The 27,349-nt window shown below is 40.7% G+C and overlaps 2 pseudogenes; both read right to left on the reverse strand.

The window, feature by feature from the left end:
• The window catches only part of LOC109675338 (guanylate-binding protein 1-like), a 48,347-nt pseudogene that overhangs the window by 11,923 nt on the left and 9,075 nt on the right, over window positions 1-27,349 (reverse strand).
• Window positions 6,365-9,681, reverse strand: LOC141424670 (guanylate-binding protein 5-like; annotated as a pseudogene).

Genomic DNA, 27,349 nt, shown 5'->3' on the forward strand with positions numbered 1-27,349 from the left:
GCTTCCATTTCCTTCTCCCCTTCCTTCTCCTTTTCTTTGGTTGTGAGAGCCTGGTCTGTCTGTAGAATCACTTCACTCACAGACTTCTGGGACTTCAACTATTTCTGAGAGCTTCCTCAGCCTATGAACCCCAAAACATGAGCAAGATTTGGGAAATGGTAATTAGCAACACTGTAATGCATTTCCTTTTTTTCCCCTCCCACTGAACATCTTTCCTCATGGAGATGCTCAGCCTGTTATGAACTGTTCTTTAAGCCTCTCCCAGTGCAAGTGTGGGCATGATGCTGGCCTGGCCAATCAGAGGACCTAAGGACACTGGATGCAACAGACCTGCTCACAGGTGGAAAAGTTCTGCAACTTGGGAGTTTTGAAGACTAACATGTATGCTGGAGAAGAGACGCTCTCTCTCCAGAGACTCAGGGCAATCAGCACTAGCTAAACTTGCATGTGTTGGTTTCATCTTTGTTGCCATGCACAGTGAGACTGCTTGAAATAGTCAGAAAAACAAAACAGGAAAATGAAAAAGGACTTGGAAAAAATAAGGAAAATTGATGACACCATTTGAACTCTTGAGTGTATCTCTACTTGAAATTAAATGAAAATTTTTTATTTTAGTTTATATAAGTCAATCAATTTTTGGTTTTTCTTAGATTAGCTTCCATTATTGGCATTCTGTCATGTGTAGCTTGGGTCCATGAACATTGATGGCTGCAACAGAAGTCTGGTGAGTACAGTGATAGTTCAATTTAATCCTACAGCTTGGTTAACATGTAAATCCCATGCTATAGCATCAGTTCTGCCACATGATTTTCCCATGTGTGTTCATTCAGAGGGAGAGTACCTCCCAGGCAGAGACATAAATGACATAAACCTATTCTCTGTGTCTGTGTGCCTGTCTTTCTTCTGTCCTCAACGGCCTTTTCAAGAGGGCTCAACTGTATCCTGTAACCAACAGATGACACTAGGGATACCTGGATTCCTTTCCTTGCCTTCAGTTCTTCTGTCTTCTGAAGGAAGAGGGTGTGGCCTCCTGCTTTAGCACAAATCCTCTGCTTCAGGACTTGGCTTCTTCCACAGGACTAAAAATATCCTGAAGTTAAGCTGAGCAATGATCTGAAGAGGCTTTCAAGTTCTGCTTACAAATATCATTCTGCTTAGCAAGTTGCTGAGCCTCAAAGGGACAAAGTGATGGGGATATTAACAACACATCAGTATTTCTGGAAATCTTTGCAGAAAGAATCTACATTTTTTTCTAAAAACTGAGGAATATAAGTGAGTCTATATCCTTTCCAAACCTGGAAATGTTCCAAGGAAGATACTCTATGAAAAATGACATTTACTTTTGGGTTACTAATTGCCTAAAATCCCACCCTGAAGTTATTTCTGCCATAGATGTGATCTATGTCCTCAAACCTCTAGCCCCATGCCCTAATTTTAAATAAAATTCTCTGTTACAATATTTTTGACATCAATGATTTTTCCACCATCAATGTTAAGGTGGAACTGAATAATTAGCTGAAATGATACAGCTTATTCTATTAATAAGAACTCATCATATTTTAGTATATCCAAATGGCATTTATGTCTCCTTGATTAATAGAAAGAAAAGCTACCTTTTCTTTGCCTTTATTTACCTTGTAAATGCAATTTTTTAAACAAATAAACTCAAGTTTAGTTCATAGGATAACATGGTAAAGGTGAGTAGTGTGGCTGTGTGAAAACTTCAGAATCTATAAGGGCCCAGAATATTTACATTTGTTTGTTTTCAGGATAGCATGATGCCATGGCACATAATTGATTAATGTCATTTTCCAGTCTAGGAGGAATTGCTTATCTTAGTTAGTCTTATTTTACCATTCATAGCAATACTTTGCCTCTACTAACCAAAATGCCAAAATATAGAACAAAAAATAATTACCTCTAATTCCTTCAGGAAGCTTTTGTCCTCATCCTAGAAGGAATTCTTAAAGATTTCTAAGGCGTCTCTTGTGCAGGCCCTGTGCAGGTCCAGCAGCTCCTAGAGAGCTTCCGTGGGCAGTTGTGCCTTCTGGCTCATCTCCTGCTCATAATGCCTTTTGCACTGCAACTGAGTTCTCTACGTGGGCCAATGCCTGGACTGTGTTCTCCATGCAGGGCAGACTTCCAATGTTGATGGAATTGACATAGGTCAGTACCAGGTTCTCCAGCCCAACACAGAGGGAAGACATGTTTGTGTTATTTTCACAGAAAGTCCATGATCTATATGGAGTAATTCTGAGAATAATGCATTGCCTGAAAATTTTCAGCATTCTGGACAATATTTGAATGGCCCAGATAAGTTCCATTGTGAAATTGTGTAATTAAGGAAGCCATATCTTTCCTTCTCTAGAAAAGAAACAGTGTTCAGTGAAGAAAACAGAAGAAATCTCAAGATGTGTAAGATTGTTCACATTTCCTCCTTCTCCATGGAGAACTAAGAAGATGATTATGAAAGCTATGCACATTCATTTGATCAGAAGACTAAAGGCCTTTGCTTCTTCAATCTTCCCTTTATTTCCTTCTTCCTCAGTTTTCCATTTTCTTGAGAATCACCATTTCTTCCTTTACTCTGGTTAAGATGGTATAAAAATAATCTCCAATGTAAAAGGGCAAATTGTTCAATCTAGACCAAGTTTCCTTCATTCTTTGTTAGAACTCCCCTGTTTTACTTCGTTCTCAGTTTACACATAGGAGGAGTGCAAAATTCCTTTACAATACATCAATTATTTACGGAGTTATGAGACAGAGTTTTCAGGAAAAACTAAAGCAATAGGTAAACATAGACATCTTTTAGGGTTCTAGACAATTTGGACCTTTGTTCAACATTTGCATCAACCAACTTCCATTTCTACAGGGAACATGTACATTTTGTTTGTCTTTGTTTGTTTGTTTGTTTGTAGTTATAAATATCTTTTTTTATTCTTTTATTTATTTATTTATTTATATTATTCATATGTGCATACAAGGCTTGGGTCATTTCTCCCCCCTGCCCCCACCCCTCCCTTACCACCCACTCCACCCCCTCCCTCTCCCCCTCACCTCCTCGATACCTGGCAGAAACTATTTTGCCCTTATTTCTAATTTTGTTGAAGAGAGAGTATAAGCAATAATAGGAAGGAACAAGGGTTTTTGGTAGTTGAGATAAGGATAGCTATACAGAGAGTTGACTCACATTAATTTCCTGTGCATGTGTGTTACCTTCTAGGTTAATTCTTCTTGATCTAACCTTTTCTCTAGTTCCTGGTCCTCTTCTCCTATTGGCCTCAGTTGCTTTTAAAGTATCTGCTTTAGTTTCTCTGTGTTGAGGACAACAAATGCTAGCTAATTTTTTAGTTGTCTTACCTATCCTCGTATCTCCTTTGCATGCTCTCACTTTTATCTTGTGATCAAAGTTCAATCCCCTTGTTGTGTTTGCCCTTGATCTAATGTCTGCATATGAGGGAGAACATACAACTTTTGGTCTTTTGGGCCAGGCTAACCTCACTCAGAATGATGTTCTCCAATTCCATCCACTTACCAGCAAATGATAATATTTCATTCTTATTCTTGGCTACATAAAATTCCATTGTGTGTAGATACCACATTTTCTTGATCCATTCATCAGTAGTGGGGCATCTTGGCTGTTTCCATAACATGGCTATTGTGAATAGTGCTGCAATAAACATGGGTATGCAGGTACCTCTGGAGTAACCTGTGTCACAGTCTTTTGGGTATATCCCCAAGAGTGGTATTGCTGGATCAAATGGTAGATCAATGTTTAGCTTTTTAAGTAGCTGCTAAATTTTTTTCCAGAGTGGTTGTACTAGTTTACATTCCACCAGCAGTGTAAGAGGGTTCCTTCTTCCCTGCACCCTCGCCAATACCTGTTGTTGGTGGTGTTGCTAATGATGGCTATTCTAACAAGGGTGAGGTGGAATCTTAGTGTAGTTTTAATTTGCATTTCCTTTATTGTTAAAGATGCTGAGCATTTTTCCATGTGTTTTTTTGGCCATCTGAATTTCTTCTTTTGAGAAAATTCTGTTTAGTTCACTTGGCTTTTTCTTTATTGGTTCATTAGTTTAGGGAGAATTTAGTTTTTTAAGTTCCCTGTATATTCTGGTTATCAGTCCTTTGATGTGTAGCTGGCAAATATTTTCTCCCACTCTGTGGGTGTTCTCTTCAGTTTAGAGACCATTTCTTTTGATGAATGGAGATTTTTAGTTTTATGAAGTCCCATTTATCTATGCTATCTCTTAGTTGCTGTGCTGCTAGGGTTCCATTGAGAAAGTTCTTACCTATACCTATTAAATCCAGAGTATTTCCTACTCTTTCCTGTATCAACTTTAGAGTTTGTGGTCTGATATTCAGATCCTTGATCCATTTTGAGTTAATCTTGGTATAGGGTGATATACATGGATCTAGTTACACTTTTTGCAGACTGCTAACCAGTTTTCCCAGCAGTTTTTGTTGAAGAGGCTGCTATTTCTCCATCATATATTTTTAGCACCTTTGTCAAAGACAAATTGGTTATAGTTGTGTGGCTTCATATCTGGGTCCTCTTTTCTGTTCCACTGGTCTTCATGTCTGTTTTTGTGCCAGTACCATGCTGTTTTTATTGTTATTGCTTTGTAATATAGTTTGAAGTCAGGTATTGTGATACCTCCTACATTGTTCTTTTGACTGAGTATTGCCTTGGCTATTCGTGGCCTCTTGTGTTTCCATATAAATTTCACAGTAGATTTTTCAATCTCTTTAATGAATGTCATTGGAATTTTGATGGGAATTGCATTAAACATGTAGATTACTTTGGGGAGTATCGACATTTTTACTATGTTGATTCTACCAATCCATGAGCATGGGAGATCTCTCCACTTTCTATAGTCTTCCTCAATCTATTTCTACAGAAGTTTATAGTTTTCCTTGTAGAGGTCATTCACATCTTTTGGTAGGTTACACCTAGGTATTTGATTTTTTTTGAGGTTATTGTAAATGGAGTTGTTTTCAAATATTCTTTTTCAATTTGTTCATTATTAGTGTATAGAAATGCTAATGATTTTTCTATGTTGATTTTATATCCTGCTAACTTGCTATAGCTATATTGATGGTGTCTGGGAGCTTCTGAGTAGAGTTTTTGGGTCTTTAAGGTATAGGATCATGTCATCTGCAAATAGGGATATTTTGACAGTTTCTTTACCTATTTGTATTCCTTTTATTCCTTCTTCTTGCCTATTTGCTCTGGCTAGGAATTCCAGTACTATGTTGAATAGGAGTGAAGATAGTGGGCATCCTTGTCTGGTTCCTGATTTTAGAGGGAATGGTTTCAGTTTTTCTCCATTAAGTATAATGCTGTCTATAGGTTTGTCATATATAGCTTTTATAATCCTAGTTTTCTAATCCTAGTTTTCTTAGAGCTTTTATCATGAAATGGTGTTGGATCTTAAAAAGGCTTTTTCTGCATCTATTGAGACAATCAAGTGGTTTTTGTCTTTGCTTCTGTTAATGTGGTTTATTACATTTACTGATTTTCATGTGTTGAACCACCCCTGCATCCCTGGGATGAAGCCTACTTGGTCGTGGTGAATAATCTTTTTGATGTGTTGTTGAATTCGGTTTGCCAATATTTTGTTGAGGATTTTTGCATCAATGTTCATTAAGGAGATTGGCCTATAGTTCTCCTTTTTGGAGGTGTCTTTGCCTGGTTTTGGGATAAGTGTAATACTGGCTTCATAAAATGTGTTAAGCAGTTTTCCTTCCCTTTCTATTTCATGGAACAGTTTAAGGAGGGTTGATATCAGTTCTTCTTTAAAGGTCTGATAGAATTCAGCAAATAATCCATCAGGTCCTGGATTTTTCCTTTTAGGGAGACTCTTGATTGCTGCTTCAATTTCATTTTGTGTTATAGATCTATTCAGATGATGAATTTCCTCTCGGTTCAGTTTTGGATGATCATATGTATCTAGAAATCTGTCCATTTCTTTAAGATTTTCAAATTTACTTGAATATAGGTTCTCAAAGTAGTCTCTGATGATTTCCTGGACTTCTGTGGTGTTTGTTGTTATCTCCCCTTTTGCATTCCCAATTCTACTAATTTGGGTTTTTCCTCTCCTCATTTTGGTCTGGTTTGCCAGGGGTCTGTTGATCTTGTTTATTTTTTCAAAGAACGAACTTTTTGTTTCATTAATTCCTGGTATGTATTTTTTTATTTCTATTTCATTGATTTCAGCTCTTATTTTTATTATTTCTCTCCTATTTGTTTTGGGATTTGCTTGTTCTTGTTTTTCTAGGAGTTTGAGATGTATCATTAGGTCATTGATTTGGGATCTTTCAGTCTTTTTAATACATGCAGTCATGGCTATAAACTTTCCTCTCAGGACTGCCTTTGCTGTGTCCCATAGGTTCTGGTAGGTTCTGAAAAGAAACTTGAAAAGTCAGCAGTATATTCAACTGCATCAAGGTCAGGGGAGTTTCTTGTCCTGAGCAGATCTGTTAGGTCTGTCACATTGCTAAGATGCAACTGAGGAAAACTGGCAGAAGTAGGACTGTATCTTAGTCCAAGTTGTACCCCAGGTCTCCCTAGCCCTTTATTTCTCCATGCCACCTGACCAACTCCCTTTCTTCATCAGCTCATGAGGGCTAAAGTGTACTTCCACTATTTACCATGTTTTCATTCTTATGATTTACAGTCTTACATATGTACAGCTGGTGTGCTCCTTCCAGCTTTGGTGTTCTCCTAGTCCGCAGGACAGTAGGTCAATAGCTCTCTGCTCAATTTTGTTCATGGTGTTGTATACAAAGGTACTGCTCAGAAGGATTGCCAGTGTGATGATCTTGGTGTCATTCTTGTTTACAACCTAGAAGTTAGAGGATAAGTCATGTTCCATGGCATTGCCAGTGAACAATCATTAAAGATAGGATCTTGACTTACAAGTCTTAAATAAGAAAACAAAAATGATTGTCAAACACATAGACTCTTTTGGGGGTGGAGGGCAGTGGTAAGGTGGTTTGAATTCAAAGAATGGGCTCACAAGGCAAGCATTCTACCAGTTGAGACATGCCTCCAGCCCTTTTTTGTATAGGTTATTTTTCAGATGTGGTCTTGTGCTTTTTCTCAGACTGTGATCCTCTTGCCTATGCCTCCTACCTAAGTGGGATTACAAGTGCAAGCCACAATGTCCAGTTTATTTTTTGCCCAGGCTGGCCTGAAATTGAGATCCTGCCAATCTCTGCCTCTAAGTAGTTGGGATCACAGGCTTGAGCCATACCATCACCCTTACCAGGCACACAAACTTTAGATAGTTTTCTCATTGATAATTTTATAGTTATGTATATACTGTTAACACACTAGTCCCTCTTACAACTGTTGTTAAATATTTGCAAAATGAAGAGTCAAACCTAACAGAGTAATCAGAGACTTATAGTAAAACATTTCCAGGGTCAAAACCAAAATTGGCCTATAAGATACTCAATGTATATATATATATTGTTGAGTAATTATGGGACTAGTTCACATCACCTATCTTATCCAATTCCAAAAGTAGCACAAAGAGGAGTTTATATTACTCTATCTTGTAGAGGAAGAAACTCAAGATAAAATTATGGCTTATCATATAATGATGGCTTATCAAAAGTAAAAGAAACATCCAAAATATAGAAACCATCATTTTAAGAGAAAGATCTAGTAAGGCACAAGAACTACCTGATCCCAGCTCCCAAGCACCAACTGTGCACATTTCTTCTCACATCTGAGTCACTGACTTCACTTTGGTACCTTGAGATGAGCTACGATGGGAGTATTTAGGAAATTGTCAAGTGGTGGGAATCAAGGCTATTTTTCTCAGTGAGCTGGACGTTAAATGCATACCAACAGGAAAAGACCCATGTGTATACTGTTCAAATAATGAGTTGAATAACATCAGAAAATAAATAAAAGTTTTGGGGAGACTTACTCTTCTTGTCAAAGTAAGTATTATATCCTTGAATTGAGCACAATTTCATCTGACCCATAGAACTATCAACTTACACTTTCTGCAGTACAGATATGGAAGGGTGATTTTATTTGCACCATCTCTTTGTATCTAGGGATTACTTATGTCAACAACAGTGTAGTCTTACCAATTTTACCTCAAAAAGAAGCATGCTCTAGTCAAGTGAAAGTACAAATTTGGAAAACAAGAAACAAAAAACTCACTGAGTAAAGCATGCTCAGAGACAAGGCAATTAATCCATGCACAACTAGGGTGTGGTCTGACTTCTTGGGATGAGTCACACACACATCCAGATTCCCTTGGTGTAAGACTGCACTGTGGATCCTACAGAAAAGCCTGCAAAGAAGAGTGGAGAGGCTGTAATAAAAGAGTGGCTCTGGAAATAAGATATTTTCTTGGTAATTAACCTAGGGTTTAAAAAAAGTAAGATGATGAGACAGCAGAAAATACAAGTGATGATTTGAGTTACAATAGAGATTTGAGTAAATCATCAAATACCCCAAATTGGATTTGATGTGTTTTTTTAAATCTTTACTTATTTTTTTTTCATTTATTCACATGTGCATACATTGTTTGGGTCATTTCTCCACCCTGCCCCCCTCCCCCCCTCACTTTAAAAGCAGGTCCCATTCTGCCCTTGTGACTGATTTAGAAAAGACATAAGCATAATAAGAAAGACAAAGCATTTTTGCTAGTTGAGTTAAGGATAGCTATATTAGTATTAGTTCCTCTGGAGTGGGGACATCAAACGCTTTCATGTTTTGGATTTCTACTTATACCTATATCTCCCATATGTTCTCTCCCCTTTTCTTGTGATCCAAGTCCAACAACATTGCTGCATTTGCCCTAGATCTAAAGTCTGCATATGAGGGAGAACATATGATTTTTGGTCTTCTGAGCCTGGCTGACCTCACTCAGAATGATGTTCTCCAGTTCCATCTATTTACCTGCAAATGATAAGATTTCATTTTTCTTCATGGCTGAGTAAAAATTCATTGTGTACAAGTACCACATATTGTTGATCCATTCATTAGTAGTGTGGCATCTTGGCTGTTTCCATAACTTGGCTATTGTGAATAGTGCTAAAATAAACATGGGTGTGCAGGTGCCTCTGGAGTAACCTGTGTTGCATTCCTTTTGGGGTCTCCCCAGGAGTGGGATTGCTGGATCATATCGCAGGTCTATGTTTAGATTTTTAAGAAGTCTCCAAATTTTTTTCTGAGTGGTTGCTGCTAAAATTTTAATAGTTTGGAATATGGAAATTATTTTATTGATGCCTTTCTCCTTATGAGGGGAACATATTTTGCTTTTCCAAGGGAGATATTAATGGAAAAAAAAAGAGATGATGACAGTGACAGAAAGCTGCCCTGTGTCTCCCAGAAGATAGGAAGACAGTTGTGGTCCAAACACTGTCTGGTCTATAACTTTATCTCCTCATATCTCTGTGCTGGATGCTGATAGTGTGGATGGACAGAAGAGGATCTTCACAACTTTGCTGGTAACATTCACTCTTTTTCTGCCCAGCCAGCTTGTTCATCAGGTAGAATTTGCCTGTATGGTAGAGGCCTATGATAGCCACCACCATGACAGGCTGCGTGATGGCAGACAGGATGTCCAGGGCCTCCTGGTTGACCACCAGCTGCTCTTCAGTGTTCTCAATGAGACACAAGGGTTCTGGCATGTGGATCTCCGGGGCCATGGCCAACATGTTGCTTTCTCTGTAATGGAAGAGATGGGATATGATGGAATTTCTAGTGTTTAAGGAAAGGCATTTTTCCTGCTGGGCACATACTATTACCCAGGATAGCATATGCTTTTGAAGAAATTAAAAGTAAAAATAAAAGAAGCACCAAAGAAAAGTAGTTCTTAGTTCCTTTGAAGGCCTCCTATTAGCTGCCCTTCTGGTTCTAAACTATTTAATGGATGCAGAAGCACCATTTCCAGAGTCTAATCTACTGATACTTTGAATCTGTTTACATTTTCTGAGTAGCTTAGATGACGGGCATGTTCCACTATGCTCAGTGTTTTTATTGGTTGAGATGGGGTCATGTGAATGTGAACTGTTTGCCCAGGCTGGGGTCTAACTGTGTTCCTCCTCATTTCTGCCTTCCAAGTAGCTATGATTAAAGGCAGGAGGCACTGTGCCCTGCTTGGTTAACTTATGTTTCTTAGTTTTTACCCCCTGAAATCTCTGCATTGATTTTATGAGCATTATGTGCTGTATCATATTCATTGCTTTTCTCTTATTTGGTTAGGTCTGTGTATATCAATATGCAGTGCATCAACTGCTGCCAGACCACGGGATAGCATCAGCTGACAAATCACAGATGTCTACTTCGTAGAGCTATACTTTTAAAAGTATTGTTATGTAGCTGTTCATGTCCTTTTTTAAACCAAAGTACAAATCATGATCATTTTATGATTGGCTAAATCAGTGAAAAAAAACCCTTAGTTGTGTTTACCCACTTATTTTACTTCTGGGAGTCTGTTCCTGCCACCTGAAGAAGCTCTAGTAAAATAATTTTAAACCATCTGAGACATAAGGAAATGCTTACTTGCTGAATTTCCTTTTCATAAAGGGTCATCTTCCATTTAAGATGTGATTATTAATTACATAAGCTAAAAATACACCATCTGCCTGGGTGTATTCATCATTGATATCTTAAAACGAAAGGCTCCAGAACCTTTTTACCAAAAGAGTGTAAAAACTTTGTTTTCCTTTGTTGTTGTGTTTTTGTTTTTGTTTTTGTTCTGCTTTGTTTTTGAAATAGGATCCTCACTATGTACCCAAGGGTAAGCCTGAAGCTTCCAGTATTGCCCAGGTTGGCCTTGAACTCACAATCCTCCTGCCTCAGCCTCTGAAGTGTTGATATAACATGTGTGTGACACCAGGCCCAGCTTTTAAGGATCATGAAGATCCATTCACTTGCTTTTTCACATCCCATGCATTATAAATCATGCTGGTGACAGATAAATTGAAATAGAAACTGTTTGGGCACAGACTTTAGGGAGATCCCTTCACAAATGTAATAGCACCAGGACATGAGAGTCAGGAAATTCCTAGTGCAAGCCAGACCCCTGAAAAGGCAACTGCACAACGAATTTAGAGGTTCCTGTGCCAAGTGTCTGTCCATTCTTTATCCATTTCTAATGCAACATTGGCTCCTTATGTCAGTTCTGGTTGCCTTATTTCTTGTATAGTAGGGGCTAAAATAATTTTTGGATTATAAAGATGTGGGAACCTTGCACTGACAACAATTATCCAAAAAAACAAAAGTAAGCCAAATCTATAAGCATATATTGGAAACTTATAAACAGCTTTGCCTTGATGTCACTATTTGGGAGGAAACTAGTTTGTCTTGAGTTTTTCAGATTCCTCATGAATAATATTAGCACTGTGCATCTATATTAATAATATTTTCCATGTCACCAAGTAATTTGTGGATAGCATCTCTAATGCTTTTAGAAGAGCAAGATCTCTAAAACAGTTTTGCATATTTAGTGTATTTGAGTCACATACATACCTGTTGCTCTGTTATTCATAACTGAATATATAATATTCAGTCTGTGATATATACTCAGGATGCATCCTCTGTGACACAGATTCCCATAACTTTTGTAAATAAAAAATGAGCAAGTATGGAACAAAAAACATAGGAAAATGCACATTTGGCCTTGTGGTAAGCTAGACTTGATATCCAATCCCAACCATGCAACCAGCTAGCTGTATAATATTGGCATTTCAATCAACTCTTTAAGACTGAAAATGGAAGTAATCAAATATGTATTTACATCCGTGTAACTGCTGGTGTTGTGGGAAACTGTGAGGGAAACAGAGTCACTGAGACCACTTTGCAGGAAGCAGAAATTTTTATTACGCTAGCATACTCAGGGGAGATAATTTCTCAAAGCCCTGAGCCCCAATCAGTGTCAGGAGATTAGTTATATACCCCCCAGGTGGTTTATGTAACCAGCGGGTTTTTGCAGTAGATGGTTCACAGATGGTCAGAAAAACAAGCCAGTTTCAGAGAAACAAGCTGGTACAGAGTTTCCCCTGTACCCCTCTACAGACTGTGGTCACAGTTACAGGAAACCTTGCATGCCCTAGCTGGAGGTCTGTGACACTTTTGAGCTTGCAGAAAGTTGCTTGTGGCCTCAGAGTAGGAAATCCAAAGCATATTCCAGACACATAGTAAACCCCAGAAAAATAACCATGTTGGCTCCAACACTGGCTTAAAAAAGAGAGAGAGCTGCAGGAGGAAAGTACAAAGAAGAAAGCTGACAAGAAACAAGAGAAAATGCTCAGAAGTGTTAGTTATGATGTTTCTGGAGAAAAAAATCTCTTTTTTAGTCACATGAGTTTAGCTTAGGTTTTATGTTTTTACTGTTATTTGCTTTTGCTTTCTTTTGTGTTGTTTTGTGTTTGAGTTTGGAGGAAAAGGAAAAAATGCCTATCAAGGTGATAAATGGAAATTTCTAAGTATGAGATGCATGAAGCATGTGTCATGGTAAGAATTTCAGAGGAAGAGATAGTTACAAGGAGGGACCAAATTCACCACAGGACAGATAGTGGAGTAGTACAGAAAGAATCCAACACAATAGAGTAAACAAGGAAGTGGAAGCCAAGAAGGAAAAAACAAACAAACAAACAAAGGCTGAGCGGGAACTCTTCCTTAAGGAGAAAACCACTTTCAAAGAACTAGACTATGGTTAAAAATACATTATTTTTTTTACTTTGAGTTTCACCTTTTTCTGTTTCCTTTTGCTTTGTGTTTAAAAGTGTCAGCAAGCTGTTTACACTGCAGCTCATTCATTGCTCTTTCTCATGAACATAAAATAACTATGGTTCTTAACTTTCAGGCTGCAATTTAGACCAACTTAATGAGGTTTTAACAAAGACAAAGGTAAATGCCAGTTATGAACCCCACAGGTCATGCAATGACAGTGGGAGAAACAGGTTTAAGGGATTTCAACTCAGTTTTGTCCCAGCCCACGCTTGCGCCTAAATCAACCAGAGGCAAAAGCAGCCAACAGTTACACTCTGCTGCAGGTCTGATACCACAACTGAGACTTTCTAGCTCTGATACAGCTCATCAAACTGAGCTCCATTTTATTATGATTCAATATTTTAAAAACTAACTGAATCTCAAAATCTCTGCCCACCCTTTCCACATCTTAATTTAATGATCAGGCTTGCCTGATCTTATTGTTAAATGTTCATGAGAAAGAGCAATGAATGAGCTGCAGTGTAAACAGCTTGGAGATATTTTAGAAGCTGGTAGAAAGCTGATTTGAGGAGGGCTTTATAAGAGTTCTAACAGTTGGACCTTAGGTCAGCTGTGATTGATCCTGGTATACATCTTCACCCAATCCTGAGGATTTCATTCTCCCCTACTTCCCCTTCCCCAGCAGATAGCTTGCTCATGAAATACAGGCAAGCCAGAGTCAGAGGGTTTTCTGAATCTTCTTTACACGAAACTGAAAGTAAGAAGTAAATTCCAGGAGCAGGTTGCCTGATTTGGATACATTTGGCCTGATTTTCCAGAATTGAATGTTGTGACTGAAAGAGAACTTTGACATCTTTTTGCAATGTTGCCATGTGTCTGTTATTTTACCTCTTCTGAAATACGTTTTTCTCCCACCTGGGAGCACACACCTTTTGAATGAAAACCTCACATACTTTTGAGGACTAATTTTCTGAAATGTTACATGTGCTCACAGAGAAAGGCTATTTGCAACTGCCTTCCTTTTTGAATGTTAACAGTGTTAACATTGTTAACCTATGGCAAAACATTTGTTGTTCTAAGCCACTAATTTTGGGATAATTTTTAAAGTGCAAGATATAACCAGAACACTGGTCATTGTATTTTATCCCTGATTTCAATGAAAAACTAGAGTTATTTCTCCGTAGTGGAGGTGTGGAAGGAGCATAGTAGAAGCCCAGGGAATTAACTGTAGTCCATGTTCAGCTAAAAACAGCAGCAACCACAGCTAAACAAAATCAATACTACTTAAAAGATGTCAGTGGAATGGAATGGCTGTGTCACAGCACTGTCCCAGTGATATCCCAATTCTCTTACCAACTTCTTTCCTTCTCCATTCACTTTATGCCACATTTCTGCTCTTTGGGATCATGTTCCCAACTAAACTACCTGCAAACAAACTTTCATTTCAGTCTCTGTTTTTAGGGAAACTAAAGCTAATAAAACACAATTTAATATCCTAGATATCAGACTATCCACATCACATTAAGTTTATCAAAACAAGCTTACAACATTCTCTTATCGCTCTCTGCTTTTGGCTCCAGGTTAGTAACAGTGGTGTTCCAAATTGGACACATATGTGCCTATTTACCTAATACTGGTACAGAGGAAGTGACAGCTCTACTTTTACACAGATCGGGACTCTGACCACATTCTAGCACCTTTCCTGCTACCTCCCAGTGTCGCCATCATCTCTAGTGGAGGCGATGGCAGAAAATGTCAATAGTTTTGCTTCCTTCCTTCCTTTCTTGCCCTTCTTTAACATCCTGTGTTGTTGTTCTTGCAATGTAGTCTGATTTTTTAATTCTAATGCCCCAGGTATCCCAATTACTTCCCCCAATCCTTATAAGATCCTTTAAAGAACCAGTCCTGATGTTGACTCAATAAATCTGGTTCCTGCTCTCTAGCTGACCTCATCACCTAGTCCATACTCTCTCTCCTTGCTGTGCCTTGTACTTGCCAAAGACATTCCCAGTCCAAGACATTGCACATGCTATTCCTAGCACCTGTGAAACTCTTCCTTCATTTAAGCATGGCTACTCTTTCACTTTCAAATTTTTGTTCAAATGTCATTGTTCTGTAATACCGTCTTTAAATTTTTTTTCTTTTAGGCAGGCACTCTCCCATTTGAGCCACACCTCCTGTCCTGTGGTACCTTCTTTGAACACCAAATTTCGTGTTCAAATTTGGGTTCTCTGACCCAAATATATTAGGAAATATAAGAACAAAAACCCTTCTGAAGTTTGAGGAAAAATTAATAGCAGACATAGGACACTTAAGAGAAAATGTCATAATCTAACATGAGGAATGAAAGGATTTTGTTAGGTCGACGCGGATGGAAAGGCCAAATCGGAGTCAAATGACAAAGCAAGCAGGCTTTACTGAGAGTGCGCTCTCGGGCGAGGTTCCCCATCCCCAAAGAACAGGGCCAGAGAAGTCGCGCCCGAGAAATGGCAGCCCAGTTTTTGTAATCTGGGTGAAGTCAAGAGTTTAGGGTATTGCAGAACGCTGGGATAGGTTGAGGCTTAATGAAGGAGGGGCTCAGGGTAATATGGACCTATGGAATAGGTTGAAACCTATTGCCCGCCGGCAGGGGTTGCTGTGGCAACCATAGGGGGAGGAGGAAAGGGGAGGGTGATTGCCCACCAGCGGGATTTGTTGGCCGCGGCAGAGTTTCCGTGGCAACCAGAGGGGGAAGAAGAAGAGGGAGGGTGGAATGGAAAGTCCCTGATCGCCATGTGGTGGCTGCCCACCGGGCAAACATCCCATACTCTTTGGTATAAGGGGCACAGAATCGGTTCTGGCTAATTCCTGCTGAAAGGGGGTGGAGTTAAGGGCTAGGCATGTCTTGGGTCGTTTGACCGGTGCAGCCAGACCCCATGGAGAGAGGCTGGTAGTCATGAACCTGGAGCATCATTTGGTTGAAGGTTACCCGAGTTAACTGGTGTAGGTGGTCCTGGAAAAATTGAAAGAGAAAGGGTGCCAGAAGCAGAAAGAGACAAACAATTACTAGGGGACCAATCAGTTTGTGAGAATGTTAAACAGGGGTGAATTCCACCAGCCAGGGGTGTCAGTCAAGGCAGTATTGTAGTGGCGCATCTCGTTGCTGAGCTTGTGAAGAGACTGGACGCGAGTTTCCACCAGGCCTGACTCGTTAATATAGTAGCAGCATTCTTCCCGAAGAAAGAAGCAAGTTCCCCCTTTATCTGCCATGAGAAGGTCCAAGGCGCAGCAGTTCTGTAGGGTTACCTGAGCTAGGGAAGTTATCTGTCTTTGAAGAGAGGCAAGGGATGTTGCTGAGTCCTCAAAGCCTGCCAGGACCTGTTGAGAGAGCCTTTGTGTCTGGATGATTGAGTGAGCCAGGGCACCAGAGCTGAAACCGGTGGCTGCCACTGAGGCTGCCAAAGATATGCCCACAAGGACAGGCAGGAAGATAGCCCTCCTAGTTCTATGTTGAGGTGAAGGCTGGATTTTTGAGGTAAGGTCTATGAGTTGGAAGAATTTTCCTCTTCCATACATGGTAAGCTGGGGAACCATAGAGACAGGTAAGCAGAGCTGGGAAGTCAGGGCCTGTTGGGTAAAATTTTTGAAAGTGTGCCGTTACACCAAAAGAAGCCTCCTGGAGGGGCCCAGAGGGAATCCGATATGGTGGAGTTAGTGGTGTTACACATTTGGCCAGGATCAGAGTAGCAGAAGGGGATCGAGGATCTCTATATAGGAGGGCTCCCGCGATGGGGGCTGGTGGAGGTGTGGAGGCTGTCCTGTTTGATGGGAATGGCCCAGGTAAGGGAACAGCTATGAGTGGGGGCCTGGACAATGTGGCACAAAGGAAACATTTAGTTACATTGGCCAGACCTGACCTATTTAGCAAGTTGGCACCTTCCTGCACCAGGGACAACCAGGAAATAGGGTCCCTCCAGGTTTTGTTTTGAAGACCGTTTTCTGCTTCCTTAATGGCTTTTGCCTGGTCCTTTAGTACATCAAGGATCTCGGGGACCATTCACACATACTCCCTCCAGATCTTGAAGGTTGTTGAGGGGTATGTGTAGTACCCAGGTTGATATCCCTTGGCTATCACCCCGGTTGTCCATCTATTATCCCAGTGGTCAGGAATGTAAAGGCGTACCTGGGAGCCATCATAGGAAGCTTCCAGCGAGTTGCCTGAGTGAGATCCAGTATTAAACTTAATGTAATGAATTCTGCAGGACCAATATGGACATCCTCCATGTTCCTCAACCCATTTGGCCCCCTCCTGGCAGTATGGTTCAGTTTGATTAAATGTAAAACAAAAATAACCAAGATTTATAGTTCTTGTGCCATATGTGCTGCTAAAGGAGTGCTGAAACTGGAGGGTGAGCAGTCTGCTACATCCCCTGGGGGGGGGGCAGTCCCCGGCATTGGTGAGGTGGGTGACCACCCTATTGTCCTTCGTATATGTTTCTTGGATCCTGAATCTCCAGCGATAAGAGGGAGATGGCTCAGATAGGGTTGGAGGAAGAGGCAAGAGCAGAATTAAGAGTGTCCCCAGCCTGGGAGATCCAAAGGGAAGTGGTCCCCACCTGTGTAACTTGCCAAGTTTTGGTAGAAATGGTGGGTGGGAGCTATCACAGAAGCCTTGGGGAAGAACTGTCCAAGTTAGTTGTTGGGTGAGGTGAGTATCCGGGTCTTTCCAGGTAAAGGCAAAGAGGAAATAGGAGTCTGGGTGGAGGGGGATAGTAAAAAAGGCGCCCTTGAGATCGAGGACAGAAAAATGAGTAGTATCAGGAGGGATGTTGGAGAGGATTGTATACAGATTTGGGACTAACAGGTGGATGGGGATAATAGCCTCATTTATAATGTGCAGAACTTGGACTAATCTATAGGACCCAGAAGCCTTTTTTTATTGGAAGGATAGGTGTGTTACATGGGGAATTTATAGGTATAAGGAGATCTTGATTTAAGAGTTTGGTAATTACTGATTTTATGTCTCTGCGATGATTTTCTGAAATAGGGAATTGGGATCTGCAGGGGTATTTGTTAGGGTCCTTAAGAGAAACGCGGATGGGCGGGTGGTGTGTAGCCACAATCAGGATTGAGGTGTCCCAGACAATGGGGTTGACCAGAAGGGGAAGCAGATCCAGGAGGAGGAGGGGCTAGATGGCTAGCAGAGGACAGAAGGAGTGAGTGGGAGGCTAGAGGTTCTAGCAGGTGGGGAGGGATGGTTATGGAGGTGCCAAGTTTTGTTAGAATATCTCAACCTAGAAGTGGGGCAGGGCAGGATGGGATGATAAGGAAAGAGTGTGCCAATATTATACCTCCAGCAGAGCAAGGAAGGGGCAGTGTTTTATATGGGCAGAAGGGAGAGCCGTCAATTCCCATAACAGAGACTGATGAAGGAACTGTTAAACCCGAGTGTGCAGGCAGCACAGAATAGGTAGCCACCATGTCCAAGAAGAAGGAGATGGACTTACCTGCTACCTGGTGCATGACCCTGGGCTCAGCGAGGGTGATTGGGGTCCCCAAGTCAAGGCGTTGTCAATGTTCTGCCTGTCCGAGAAAGTCAGGGATCTGGATAGCTGGTGGGGCTGACCCTCCACGAGGAGCCATAGGGGATAAGCCCTGTTCAGGGCAATCTGATCCCCAGTGACCCATCTGTTTGCATTTTGGGCAGGGCTTAGTTGGAGGTCTCAGGTTGGGGCACTGGCGAGCCCAGTGGCCTTCTTTGCCACATTTGAAGCAGGCTCCCGAAGGAGCTGATGGGAGGTTTCGGGTTCCTCCTTTGACTCGGGTCTGTAATCCAGCCGGCCACAGGGCTGCTACCAAGGCTTGGGTTTAGAGGGCCACCTTTTGTTGGAGGTGTTTTTGGCGGGTTGACTCTGCCGCCTCTTGTCGGGCATTACAAACTTTAAATGCCATTTTCATCAGGTCCTGTATAGGGGTTTGAGGGCCGTCCTCGGCCTTTTTTAGTTTAGCTCTAATATCTGGTGTGGACTGAGATATAAAATGTCCAGCCAGGATTGCTGCCCAAGTGGGGGAGGTGGGGTCTAACCGGGTATATTGGGTGAGGGACTCCTGGAGACGGTTAAGAAAAAGGGCCAGATTTTTGTCAGCCCCTTGGGTTACTTCGTGGAGTTTGTCAAAATTTACAATTTTGTTGTGCACTGTGTCCATGCCCTGTAGGAGGCATCGAATCATTATGTCTCTCCGGTGGCATCCCGGAGGTTCGGGTTGGTGGTCCCAGTTAGGGTCGTGGTCGGGAGTTGCGTCTTCCCCAACAGGGACTGTGGGGTCAGCCAAGTGGGTTTGATCAGCATAGCATCAGGCTGCCACTTTGATGCGTTCTCGTTCATCAGGGGTAAGGGTGGAGACCATAATGACGAATATGTCATGCCAAGTTAAGTCATAATCCTGAGATAGATAGCAGAGCTCTTTGGCATAAGCAGAGGGGTTGGTGGAGAAGGACCCCAGGCGCTTTTCTATCTGTGATAGGACCTGGAGGGAGAAAGGAACATGGACTCAGACCGGTCCTTCCATTGCAGCCACCTCTCGGAGAGGACAAAGGAGAGAGGGTGGGGAAAGGCGCTGTGAGTGGGTGTGGGAGGCTATTGGGGCCATTGGAGGGCAGGGAGTAGGTAGAGCAGAGGGAGTGTGAGGCAAGGCCGAAGGAGGCAGCTGCTTGGGTGGGGAAGGTTCTGTGGGTGTGGGGGGCAGGGGAAGCCGGGTGGGGTGATGAGGGTGGTTGTGGTCATTGGGGAGGAGGGGCAAGGAATTTGGTGGACTCAGACAGAGGGGAAGGGTTGGGGTGTGGGGGAGGGGATCCAGAGGAATTGGGTGTTGGAGCGAGAAGGATCTGGGAAGGGGAACATTGGAGGCACAGAGAGGGGCGAGAAGGCAGTTCCCAGAAGGCCTGCACATATGGGACCTCAGACCATTTATGGGTTCAACGGCAAAAATTGTCAAGATAAGCGAGGATATTAAAATCAAAAGTGCCCTGTGGAGGCCATTTTGAGTTGTTGTCTAAGGTGTATTGTGGCCATGCCGCGGTGCAGTAGAAAATGAGCTGCTTGCGACGGAGGTCTGGAGAGAGTCCCAAATTTTGGAAGTTTGAGAGGAGACAGGACAAAGGAGTTCCTGAGTCCGGCTTGGATTGGGAGGGCCCCATCCCCGAATTGTCAGAGAGTCTCAACCTTTAGGGAAGCGCCCCTCACTAAAAGAGGGGACCCGGTTCAGAGGAGGCAGCCTGGGTAGGGGAGACATCTCTCCCGGTGCCCAGGTGCGAGGAGAAATGGAGGGGCTGATCCTGGCGCGGCCGCGACTAAGACAGGGGCCCGAGGAGGAACAAAACCAGGAGGAAAGGGGAGGGTGATTGCCCACCGGCGGGAGTTGCTGGCCGAGGCAGAGTTGCCCTGGCAACCAGAGGGGGAAGAAGAAGAGGCAGCGTGGAGTGGAAAGTCCCTGATCGCCATGCGGTGGCTGCCCACCAGCCAAACAGATTTTACGTGACAGAAGCTATTGAGGAATTGCTAAAAGTGGAACTAGTTTGATGCTTAGGAAACAAATTCACTGATCTTGTTTTATTCTGTAAAGTTTCAGTATTCACTTTCCCTCTTAGGAACAGGAAAGAATATTAAGGAAGGAATTCAAAGAAGAGAACAGAAGACTTCATAATGAGATCTAGGACATGGAGATAAGAAACAGAGAAAAGGGTACCATTGTCCATATGTTGTTATAATCTACAAATCCAAAGAACAAAGCTTTCCTCTCACATACTCTTTTGCCATGGCACAAAGTCAGTGAGCAATTTCAGGACATTACATAATTGCCATAACTAAACTAAACACCTGTTGTGCCACCAGGTTTGTAAAGACTAAGCTCAAGTGGGAAGAAAAGTGTTACCTACTGGACCCTTAATTTCATGGTTATTTGTAGTACTAATGATCAATATAATTTTACCTTAATCCTTCATGAAATGTACATTTTGTATTGGAAATGCAATTTAAATTGTGTAATCAAGATGCCTTTTTAAACGGGGAGCTATCAATAGGTTCTGTTTTTCTTCCTTATTCACACAAGACTTCTAGACATCCCCAATCCAGTGCTCTGACACAAGGATTTACTTGCACCTTGGGATGTGCCGTGATCATGGGTTAGATGCAATTAGCAGGAATTCCTCATCTGTCACCAATGTCAGGGTCACTAAACTGGACTCAGTGTATAGACTATGTAAGGTTATAATGGACTAGAGGCTGCATTGTGTGCAGGCAATGGTGAGAATCCTGGCTAGTGGCAGAAAAAGTCTCACATATGTATAATAGAGAATATATAAGAAGTCAAGAATTAGCATTTTTTATCCAAGGAATCCTTTCAGTTAATTACTACAGCTCTTCCTAGTCAGTTCTATGTGGAGTCATTAAAGCAGAATAAGAATGACAAAGATGCACATGAATGACTTCATGAGCAAGGCATAGTTCAGTCAACAGTAATATAGTTAGTCCAAAGAAAAATTTGTGTCAAGGAATTTCCTTTATGAAGTAACAATAATAACAAAGAGGGGGTAACATGGTAAGACTACATAAATTTTCTCATTCATTTTCCTTCTCAATGGAATATGAAAAAGTTAAATCTGCCCAGGCTGCAACAAAAATGTTGGAGGAAATACAAAAGATGAACCTGATGGAACAGAAAGGAGAGAGTCACCTGGAACAATTAACTGAGAAGATGGAAAAGAAAAGTACTCCTCAGTGTCAGGTATTCAATTTTATATCTCCTTTTACTGTACTGAGATGAAAAAAATAAAGAGGGGTATTAGGGTATGATCCTCAGAAAAAAAATAAAACAGCCACTCCTCTACAGTTTTCATTCCCTTCAGTTAAGATGCACCTGTGCTGCCTCTTCAGAAACATAATTACATTTAACAAACATTTACATTACACATTCTTTTTACTGTGTTGGGTTGAAATGCTTTACCAGTATCATCTCATTGACTCTTAATAATCATCCTATATGTAGGACTAATAACTTCATTTTTCAGAAAAAATAGTAAGAAAGCAGAGATTTAGTATCTTGTCTAGTCAGTAAGATTGGGTTTCAGTATTTAAATGTAGATACTCTGTCTCCAATAAACAGATCTGCCATGTTTTAATTCATCATTCTTCCTTCTTTAGGAAAAGATCTCTCTCTCTCTCTCTTTTAAATTTCCATTATAAACCTGGAACATCCACGGACATAAACCATGTAATTAACATGATTTGATTCACATAAGAAACAAGGTATACTACTTTCACAAAATGTGGAGAGGGCTGAGGACATGGTACAAGTGGTAGAGTTCATGCCCAGCATAGCATGAGGCCCAGAGTTCAAACCACAGTACCACCAAAAAAATGTGCAGAGAATAATCTTTGCAAATTAGTAACACAGTCAGTCTGTATTAAGAAATTATGCTTGATCATTGTTGAATGTTTTCATTAACATCTCAAATGAGGTAAAAACATTGTTACTGCATTGTACCATTTAGCTGCACCAGAGGTTATAGGACTGAGCTTGGGTGATACACAGCTCATCCACAATGATACAGGAGTGGTGAGCATGCCTCCCTCCTGTGAAGCAATGCTCCGTTGTGTCCAGGGAGCTCAACTCTGACATGTGGGCAGACACTGAGTGGGCACCTTTGTACATGACGCCCCTACCTCAGGCTTCAAGACTGCTTGAATAACTAAAGCACACAAATAACCCTAGATTAGGTAGAGGACTGGAAGCAATGTGGGAACATGTGAATGTTATTAACATTGTCTTGGATCAAAGGGACTGGCAGACCTTTGATGGTCTCTGTCTCTTGGTGTCATTAAACATCCCATTCATTGGGATGAAAATAATCAAAATAGAGTATCATTCACATGTGGCACTCTGCCTCACTAATGGCTGTCTTCCCTGCCAACCTGTGGCAGAGGCAATTTGCTTGATTCCATTGTATTTCAGGTTCTTACTCCTGCTTCAAAGTCACATGATGGGAAAATCCAACTTCTCTCAACAAAACTATTCGTAACAGCAAGTTGTTTACTTTACTATAATTGATTCTCTTTTTCTAGTTTTACTCTTATTAAGGAAAACCTCTCCTATTGATTCTCAGAATTCTATCCATTTAAAAAAAAGAATTTGGCTGGTGGAGTCACTCAAATGGTAAGAGCATCTGCATAGCAAGCCTGAGGCCCTGAGTTCAAACCACAGTGACACCAAAAAAAATTACTTTCCTTTATTTAGCTTTTGTAGTCTTCTCTCGCTTATTTTGCTTCCTCTATCAAATATTCCATTTGATATTCAAACATCATTTACAATCTAGTGTCTTAAATATCCTTCCATATTCTACTATGGCTACCACCCACTTCACAAGTTCTTAAAGCAAAACTATATTTTTTTCAATTTCCCTTTACTCCTTCACTTCCGCCCAACTGCAGTGCATGTTTTGATTCACTCCTTTCAGGCTTAGAACTCTACCATTCTTCCAAACCATTTATGTATGGTTACAAAATAATTTTATTTGATGCAAAAGATTCTCTATTGCCTTCTTGAGCCTCTTCTTAGCATCATTCTTATAGTTATCTTCTTCCTGCTTTTTTAAATAGATGGTGCATGTGGTAGCATCCTTGATTAAAGGGAGAGAAGCACCATTCTGTTTCCTGGGATACTTTTCAATGGCTCCTGGGGAGTTTGTCTACCTGTTGTCCATGTCTGTCATTTCTCCTCTTGCCTCCAGGTTTCCCTCTGGGCTCCACAGTACAATCTAAAACCAAGGGCATCTGGATGTGCTGTGTGCCCCATCCCACCAAGCTAAACCACACACTGGTCATTCTAGACACCAAGGGCCTCGGTGATGTGGAAAAGGTAATTCAGAAAGTGAGAGACAGATGATGTTACTCTTGATTTCTCATTTCTTAATGATCTTTTGTATTTAATATATGGATATACTCCTGAAATCTAAAAATCAAACTATAGAGAATTAGGTGAACTGTGGTGTTTTCAACCTCAATTCTAGGCAAAATCAAATGTTGTACATTTAGGTAAAAATGTTTATTTCTTGGCACAGAGGTGAATGATTTGATTCCATTTAATAAGTAATTTTTGAGTAGCTCAATTCCAAATCTCTGGACTTACTTCTATAGATATTGGTGAATAAAACAAAGGTCTTCTCACAGAGCGCCTTCAGTGGACATCAAGAGACTGCATGTGTCAAGTCAGACTTAATGCGGTGCCATTAATGCCTCAATATTTAGAACTAGGTGAGCCTCTTTGAGAGCAGACCCAGGGACAGAGATTAACATGCTGCACATCTGTTACAGTGAGCTCCTCAGTCAATACTAAGGAATAGAGGGGAATGGAGCCGTCAGGTAAAGGGAAATATCCACATTCCCAGCCTCTGTCAAGTTCATGGAAGCTCTGTGTCTAAAATGATTCTTTAAGGTTATCTGGAGTTGGAATCATGAACAATGATTATTGGGAGGCTGTCCTGGATAGATATCTTTCTCATTACAAAATCAACACCTGAAAGCTGCCATCCATCATCATTCTCCAGAGCTGGGGCAATAAACTCTCCCTAATATTGGCTCTAGCACATCATAGCTTCTACCACAAAGTGTTAAGTATAAAGGTGCCTAGGCAGGAAAGAGGAGAGGCCTTGACCCATCCCACAAGGCAAGGAAAGGCTTGTGATCCACCTTTGAGGTACCAGATGAAATGTGCATTTAGAGGTTGGAATGAAGAGTGGCTTTACCTTTCCTATGGTGCAGCTCTTCAGTTCTACACAGAGCATTCAGCAAGGCTTTGAGACAACTCTCCCTGTGCTGGCTCTATAAAACTTATGTTTATCCTACAACAAATATATTAAGATGGATTTTTAGATTTGTAATAATATGTTAAATATTGTTTCTTTCTTTTCTGCCTTATTTTGAAACTTATTTGGAAATCACATCTAGGTTTTTTGGCAGTACTGGGGTTTGAACTTAGAACTTTGTACTTATTAGACAAATGCTCTACCACTTGAGCCTACCCACAAGCCTTTTTAATTTAGTTATTTTCCACATAAGGTCTCATGCTTTTTGCCCAGGCTGGCTTCAGACTATGAGCCTCCTACCTGTGCCTCCTACATTGCTGGGATTATAGATGTGAACCACCACACCCAGCCCTACAGTTCTATAGGTCTTTATCTCTACCCCAAGAGGAGTTAGACATCCATCTACTTTTGTTTTCTTTCCTTTCTTTTTATTTATTTATTTTTGCAGTACTGCGCTTTGGACTGAGGGCTTCATGCTTGCTAGGCAGGTGTTCTACTATTTGAGGCACTCTTTCTGCCCATTTTTAAAGAACATTTATCAAACAAAGTGATGATCTCAGTATTTAAGGTGTTTATTGTTTATCACAATTCCCACTTCAATTATCCTAATTGGTTACTTTTCAAAGAATACTGTGTAGAAAAACAATGAATATTTTCTTACCCAAACTCCCATACAGTCTTCTAAGCATAGATTCTAGTTTTGCATTTATTCAAGGGCTTGGTGCTAAATTTATACACATTTTACAAAAGAAATAACTTCTAGATTACGCTGTAATTTAGATGATACTATAATTTTTATGAGCAAATTAGTTTGCCTTTTGAAGCTCTCTTGTCACCCTCTACCAGCCTCTACCCTCTGCTCCAGAAAACACAATAACATTATGCTTATTGTGAAGGATTTCTGAAGTATAGTATCTCTGATGGTGCTTCTGCTACTCTTTCTACCTGCATGATACCATCAGCCCTTCAAATCTACATGCTACCAATTCCTTAACTACTAACTCTAAGCTATCAGAAATTCTTCCTAACATACACTCTTTCTCCAACTTGCAAAGCTTATGTTCTTCCACGACAGACTTATTTTTAATTTAATATGGCTGTGGGTTGCATTACTTATATACATTATTAACATGTGAACTCTTTTTAATGTTGGTGCCCTACTATTCTATCCTGAAATACCTATAATACCTGTTTCACATGGAGCAATCATTCTGTATAAACTATCACATTATTTTTTGTTTTCAGTTCTCACCACCTATCTGGTGGTTTTCATATATATGTATAATTTGTATTTATATTTATTTGTATTTGTATATTTATATCATAATGATGGCTGAAATACAGTGGGAAGATTTCTACATGATGTTCAGAAGCAAAAGAGATATTGGCATATATAATTTAGTATAAACCTACAAAATTTTGGTTGGATCAGAAGAGAAAAAAAGCAGAGATCAGAAGATGCAGTGGCCCATGGGGTACTACTGAGTCAGAATCCAGGCTTAACCCAGACCTGGAGTGTGGACTAGAGAACAGCAAGTTTCTGAAGCCCCAGCACTTAACTATGCATTTCAATGGGTCCTACTAATTAGAGTGCTAATTAGAGTGCTTCCAGAGATATGGAATGTATGTTAAATAAAATTATTATTGATCTCATTTAGTGGGAAAGGCAGTCCAGATGCATTTCCTTGAGATATGATTCAGAGAAGTCACTTATTACTCCTGAAACTGTGACTTTTTCAAACTAAAAGAGAGAGAGAGAGAGAGAGAGAGAGAGAGAGAGAGAGAGAAAATAATCATTTCTATTCTGTAAATGCCTGTAATGTACTTGCAGTGTTGGGCAGTGAATAGCTGCTGCTTATCAGTGACATGTAAGAAAGAAGGATTCCTTTTAACTTCATACTACAAGTAAATAGCCCTCAGTAACCAAACACAGGCAGCAGTAGAAACTGTAGGGGATGCAGAGCTGACTGGAGTGTCTGGTGTAAGATTTAATTCTACACTGTGCTTTGGATTCAGGATCGTGGAAGACACAACTGAATACCTGAAGTTTGAAAGTCAGAGTCCTTTCTTGTTCTGCCGTTAACTGAGCTCTTTCCCTCTCTATCTTCTTAATCAACTGTTTCAGGTGTTCCTGATAACACTTCTCTTTCTGTTCCATCATCTGCTCATTCTTCTTCTGCATTTCCTCCAACATTGTTGCTATAGCCTGTGCAGATTCAGCTTTCATGCATTCCACTGAGGACAAAAAGGAAGAAAAGAAATCTACATAGGTTTGCAGTGCTACCTCTTTCTTTCATCTACACTTTTCAAAAAAAAATTAGTGCTACTTCATAGAGGACTCCCCTATGTCAATTTTTCATTTAGGGTTGCCCTGATGCTAATGGCTGCTTATGCCACAACTCAGAAATGGATTTAGGAATCAAGATAGTCTTTTCTCTTCTTAGTCTAGTTCAAAGATAAGTTTTACATGGTAAAATATTTAAACCTTGAAGAGATTTTGTGTCAGCTCTCTTGGGTGTCTCCTCACCTTCAATCTTCTTTTCCTTTGCTGTGAGAGTCTGGTCTATGTGTATATCCACAGCCTCCTTGGATTCTGCAGGTATGTCTGTAGCTTCCCAGAAACAAAAGACAAATGATAGTTACCTGTATCCCCTTCCTGGGTTCCTGAAGGTACATTTTCTTTAGCTCTTCTGACTTCTCAATGAAGAGAAGATATCCTCCTTTCTTAGAATAAATCCCCTGCACCACTGCTTCTTCAGGAAAACCAAAAATATTGCAAGTAAGGCCCTGCAATGATCTGA

The sequence above is a fragment of the Castor canadensis genome, chromosome 7 (genome assembly GCF_047511655.1).
Source record: "Castor canadensis chromosome 7, mCasCan1.hap1v2, whole genome shotgun sequence".
NCBI lineage: Eukaryota > Metazoa > Chordata > Mammalia > Rodentia > Castoridae > Castor > Castor canadensis.